The sequence below is a fragment of the Triticum dicoccoides genome, chromosome 4A (assembly GCF_002162155.2).
Source record: "Triticum dicoccoides isolate Atlit2015 ecotype Zavitan chromosome 4A, WEW_v2.0, whole genome shotgun sequence".
In the NCBI taxonomy this organism is placed as follows: domain Eukaryota; kingdom Viridiplantae; phylum Streptophyta; class Magnoliopsida; order Poales; family Poaceae; genus Triticum; species Triticum dicoccoides.
In genome coordinates, this window is record NC_041386.1 from 467,035,746 (window position 1) to 467,042,207 (window position 6,462).

The 6,462-nt window shown below is 46.5% G+C and overlaps 1 long non-coding RNA gene across 1 annotated transcript; it reads right to left on the bottom strand.

Annotated features, from left to right (window-relative positions):
- Window positions 1-3,196: 3,196 nt before the first annotated feature.
- On the bottom strand, window positions 3,197-3,616 carry LOC119288981. The gene is made up of 3 exons (XR_005141378.1): window positions 3,578-3,616; window positions 3,338-3,415; window positions 3,197-3,237 (listed from the first exon to the last, which is right to left on the bottom strand). It is a non-coding gene; the product is annotated as an uncharacterized LOC119288981 (long non-coding RNA).
- Between the last annotated feature and the right edge of the window lie 2,846 nt (window positions 3,617-6,462).

The following is a 6,462-nucleotide window of genomic DNA, read 5'->3' on the forward strand; positions in this document are numbered from 1 at the left end:
GGCAGCCGCACCCTTGAGTCTTGGCGCCTCCCTCTCCCCTGCTACACCTCTCCCTCTCGCAGTAGAACAGCGAAGCCCTGCTGCGGTGACCCCTGCATCCACCACCACGCCGTCGTGCTGCTGGATCTTCATCAACCTCTCCTTCCCCTTGCTGGATCAAGAAGGAGGAGACGTCACGCTGACCGTACGTGTGTTCAACGCGGAGGTGCCGTCCGTTCGGCGCTAGGATCTCCGGTGATTTGGATCACGTCGAGTACGACTTCCTCATCCCCGTTCTTTGAACGCTTCCGCGCATGATCTACAAAGGTATGTAGATGCAATCCAATCACTCGTTGCTAGATGAACTCATAGATGGATCTTGGTGAAACCGTAGGAAAATTTTTGTTTTCTGCAACGTTCCCCAACAAATTGACCCTCTCGGCTTCTTAACCACCCTAGTACTCTGTCCAGGAGTTGCAACTAGTTTCTGGTGTTTGTAGGTTATGTGTTGGCGGCCGTGCGTAGCGCTGACCCTAGGGGTGGGCTATGATGTGGTAGATACACTGTGGGACGGTGTACCGAGTCACCCTTTGATGTCTCAGGAACCCTGTTCACATCGTTCGGGGCCGTATGTGGAAACCTCGGCCGGACTCCCTGCGGATGGTACCTGGATAGGCGAAAAACCTGGACTAGAGACTTGAGTGTTTAGGTATGTCGTGGCCGACACCCTCGTTGGGCTTCCGCTTGAAGGTTGCCGAGTACATGTCGTGTAAACGACGGTAAGTGGTGAGAGCGTGTATGAAGAAGTACACCCCTGCAGGGTTAACATCATCTATTCGAATAGCCGCGTCCGCGGTAAAGGACTACTTGGTTGCCTATACAGTTCATAGACAAGTTAATGGTTACTACTAAAAGACTCAAGATAAGTGTGAGTATCACGGATGGCCCTCTCGCAGGATGATGAGGGAGGATCCACGGTGGAGTATTGTGTTGGTGATTAGTGGACTCGTGTGCGAAACTATTTTACAAGTGGTGTCTCGTAGGATAGCTTATCCAAGAGTCAAAGCTGGCTTGCTGCAACAACTCCACCACCTTCTTGAGAATGAGCATGTATAGTAGGATCTGTTGTAAGACTTGTTGAGTACCTTTGTACTCATGTTGCTTTAATTACTGTTTTCAGACGACAACACCGCCCCCTCCGACGGGTTTTACGTAGACCTCGACGTCGATGAGTGACTTGCCACCCAGGTGGTGATTCTGGCCATGGAGGGCCCTATGTACATAGACATGCTTCGTTAAGCCTTCTTTCTTTCTAGTGTATGTACTCAGACTAGTTTGCTTCCGCATGTGCTTGTATGCTTGTATGACTTGAGTGTCGGGTCATGTGACCCCTACCTGTATGAACATGTTATATATGGCTCTCTGGAGCCTTTAAATAAAGTACTTTGAGTTGTAGAGTTTTGTTGTGATGCCATGTTGTATTTACACATATCGAGCATATTGTGTGTATGATTGAAATGCTTGGGATGTGTGGGATCCGACAATCTAGTTGTTTATCCTTGGCAACCTCTTTTATGGGGAATGTAGTCTAGTGCTTCCATGAGCCATAGTAGTCCGCTACAGCCCGGTTCACTGGAGTCCTGCTAGCCCAGCACTACTCACTACAAGAAATATGTCAACTTGTGACCTTGACCATTGGTCACTGAAAGGTCATTGTTTTTCATTTGTGACCAAAACAGAAGGTCAAAAGCTGGCAGTCGTAAACTGAAATTAACGACCTTATCTCTGAGAAGGTCATAGACGTTTACGACCAAAACAGAAGGTCGTTGAACTCATGACCTTTTGTTTTGGTCACTGGCTGCCTGGCCAGGCCACGTCGGATCCAACGTGGCAATCTGACGTGGCAAAATTACGACCAATTGGAAAGGTCACTGACAAGATTCAGTCCGGTCCAGTTCAGCCGTCTTTGTGGGCCGAGCCCATTTATTATATATATTTTCAAGCAATTTGTGTCAACTACATGGGCCAAGCCCAAGAATTCAGCCTTTTTATTTTATAGGACGCGGCATTATACGATTCATTTATTTTTTGGGCCTCAAACTTTTTGTAGTCCATTTCAATTTTGGGACTCCATAGCAAACATTCACAAACTTGACGATCGTTGGTCCAGCGACAGTGAGATACAAGGATTTCAAACAAGCATGTATCAAGACCATTTTATTTCTTTCAACACAAAAGTATTCCTTAAACAGCCACGGGTACAACAGTAAGTACATTCAACAATCCATCATCAATCGGTGAACAGACTATAGCTACCAGCAGCAGCCGCCTGAAAGACTAGGAGATACTACTAAGGAGCTAAACTAACAGCAACTACCCATCATCAATCGGTGACACTAGCAATGAGCGAAAGCGGTGACATTTCAGAGACCCCCTCCCCCTCCTGCTGCTTTGCGTCGCTCACCTCAGACTAGGACTTGTCAGAGTCGTCAGACGCCTCTCCTGCCTGAAACGAAAACAGGGATAGGCACGAAAGAGAATGGATCAATACCACAATGTTGTGTTAATATCACATGGCTACGATTCTGATGAAGGTGTTTGACGTGAATGTTATACCAGTGGGTTGTCGTAGGTGTCGATCTTCTTGGTGTACTTGGCCTTGGCAATTAGGGAGCCTTCTCCTGCAATTCATTCAAACAGAGGAGATGTTAATGTGGTGCAAGGCGATAGATTCTAGGATAAGTATTAACAGAATAAGAATAGTTGAACAAATCATGCGAAATGGCATGGCGGATTTGGAAACAAATTCGAGCAGCAGTTTGAATCGATGAGCACAGACTATATAGGTTCTAACAAGGCTACAAGGCAACAGACATTTGAACACAGCAAACCATAAATTTGAACAACCATTGAGAATAGGAAGTAGATCGACAATTACATAGCGACTAAATTCTAAATATCACTGACCAACTAGGTCAAACAATACCCAAATGACACGGTGCAGCTACACCGAATAGAGCAGTAACAGAGATAGGATGGGGGAGCGGGTAACTTACAACATCACTCAAGATACTTCCACTTCTCACCACCGCCCTTGCCAACCTGCGATTTGAACACAAATCAGGACACAGGATTTGAAAGGAAAACTATCACAGCACCAGTTTGAATGAGAACAAGGAGACAGGAGTGGGAGCAAAGGGAACTGAGATGCTTACCATGGGGACATGCTTGAAGTTGGAGTCCTTCCTGAAGCTGTCCCTACGAAAACAGAACCAAAACGAGCCTAGTCAGGACACGTCACCATGCCACGGAAACAACACGAATCAAACCACAACAACAAATCAAATCCAAGGCTCACATGAGGACTAAGACGGCGCTCAGAGGGCGCTTGGGCTTGTTGGAGTCCTTCTCGGCCTTGCTCTTCGTCACCACAAGTCTGCATCGCCACAGAAATAATAGCAGCAAAGCAAATTAGAACCAGACACGAAACAACATCAGGAAAACGCAAGCAAAACCACCGCGGGAAATGAGTCCATCACCTAAAACCAAGCAGATGATAACACTGAGTAAGAAGGACTGATGAGAGGTGCTGGTTTACCTAAAACCATTTCCTCGATAACACTCATTTCCATCTAAGGAACATCTCATGTGATGAAAACTTACAAAACAAACGACTCTTAACACAATATCACACCTACTCATAGGTGAGAGCAAGGAACATGCCATTTATCTTGCAAATTTAGAAGAACATCACTGCAATCATCCATAGCTAACAAACCTAGATAGAAAGTAATAAACTTATACCCCTGATATAGACCAGGAATCAGCACAAACAATCAGTACATTCTAACATGTTAAGTGGATACCATTCCAATCATAATCGTACCATGGCATGAAAGAACAAAAATCAGTGACCTCACTGCTACAAACTAAACTGATGCTCTTCTAATACTATACCATTCAAGCTCATGGTCGGGATCAACAATACTAATAACCTATAGATACCATGGTACAGCAGCAAGCAAATAGTGCAATAATCCCACCACAACAGGGAATAAGTTTTTGTTCATAGTGCATCAGTTTAGAATTTGAAATCTACTGATATTTTCTTTCCATGGAGAAAATCCTTACAATCGGCAAATACAAGTGACCATGAGAAAGGGAGACTAGTTTAAAGATAAAGCAACACCAAAATAGTATCAAACTGATTCATGTAATCCACTTAATGTCAAAACAGTAGCTTAAAGGTTCAAAACTGTTGAACATTCAGAGCATAAAGAAACATGTGAGCCGAATTTTGTTCTGTGTCTAGTAAGAATTCAACACAATAAAGGTTCAAAGCTCGGCCCGGTACTCCATCTCCTTCTCCGCCATCCCCAACATCTGCATCGTGCAAGCACCACCATCAATTAACCTCAATCACAAGCTTGAAATCGAAGAGGAAGGCATATACACATAAAAAGAACATGAAAATTCCAGAACAAGGCATCCTGTAGTTGTCGGGTAGCAACTTGAGAATGAATGATTGATATCCTGAAAGTTGTAAACTGGAAGACAGAGAAGCTACTAGTCAGGTTAGTTTCAAGTTCTGAAACTGAATGCATGGGGTCCAATTTTAGTATACTGTGTAAATTAGTCATATGTTGTACCTGTATTTACGCAATGATTTTGCTCACATTAGATAGCATGTACTTCTATACGAGAGAGAGGATTGCTATCAGTCAGTTTGTGCTAGTGGACTGCAAATCTACTACATTTTATTGTGCAATGTCAGTCAGCTTGTGTATAGCTAAACTGCTAACAATCAACCGAGCAAGTGCATATATACTGCTTGTGAGCACGACCGATTTTTTAATCAGACTAAATTAAGACCGCAAGACCATTTTCTCACATTGGAAGGTTACACTATACTTCTTCAGAATAATCCAATCATTTTATGACAAAACCAAATATGTTGCAAAATAAAAAATCTACAAGGTGAATAGTAGGAGCTGAGTTTTCAAAGAATGATACATCGAAAGCATAAAGTAGATATTCTACGGGTTCTGCAGCAAGCTAAGCAAGTCACCAACTGGACCAAAACCCCTGCAAGTTATATTCAACAGACTAATGATGATAACATGACTTCAACTGATACCTTGGGTCAATTTCTGCATTCGAGTAATATGACATTCAAACTTCTAATACGAAAACCATGCATTGTCCTGTGATGCAAAGTGGTGCTATAAAACACACGGTGTTATGTTCCAGTGCAAGCAGACTGAAAATCTGGCATCATTCATCATCACACCATATGGTGCTGCAAGTAAACTATGTGTTTGGTTTATTAAACAGAGTGTTATGTTCAGGTGTAAACAGACTAAAAATCTGCGCGGGCAAATCACGTTAAGAAAGGTACTTTATGGTTGGGTCACGGCAAGGAGAGAGGTCGAGTAGGCTTCCTGAAACTCCTCCATGGATGGCACGGGGACCTTAAACAATGAAAAGACAACAGTAAGCGTGCTGTCTAAGGTACATTCCAGCAAACACGTAGTAGATGCAAGGATGACCAAGAGCCAGCGCATTACGCAAGCCAAGCCCTTAAGCTGTAGGTTACCAAATTTGTCATCCAATGTGAGGCAGTTCCAGTATGCAGTCCACCTCATGTATGGGCTGCGGAGTCGTTCTTGCCGCAACACCGGTTTGGTAGCCCCTCCGTGTGTCCAGGATCTCCACCTTGTCGTCCAGCCCGTCGTGCATCCTTCCGCTTGCCGTGGTCGTGGTCTGGCCCGTGCAGAACAAGAAGAGATGAGATCTGCATCTGCCCATGGAAGGAAGAAAGCAAAGCAAGCAGTGGCACATGAGATGGGAGGAGATGCAGCGGGTTATGGAGGAGATTCTGAACGGGGAAAGGAAGAGGGCGTACCTGGCCGCCTCCTACCTTGCCGTCGTCAAGGGCCACCGCGGCGGCGGCGGCGAGATCCCCCATGTACTACGAGGGAAGGGATCTGGCGCAGTCTTCGCTGGAACACGCATGGAGGAAGGATCACTAGTCATCTCTGTCGCCCCGTCCGCGAGAGGCTAGGGTTTGGGGCGCCCACGGGGAAGGGTCGCCGGAGGGGCTTGGGGAGACGGGGTCGCCGACCGGCGGCAGTGGGGCTGGGGGAGAGGAGTTTGGCGGGCGGCGCGGCGGCGGCTGGAATTGGGGAGGAATCAGGATGGGAGAAGGAGTAGTGGAGTGTTGCGGTCTGCTCTGGTTTGGTTGGGTGAATCGGGGTGGGAGAAGGAGCAGGCGAGACGGGTGGGGAAGGGAACGCGGACGGGAGGAGAACCGGTCGAGGAAGGAGGTGGTGGCGGGACGCGCCGCTGCAGGACGGGGAGGAGGTGGCGGCGGCGAGGGGATGAGGGAGGGGTGGATCTGGCCGCCGCCATGGCCATGGCCGTGCCATGCGGCTAGGTCTATGTCATGAGCGAGGATTCGACCGTGGCCGTGGGAGAGAAGGG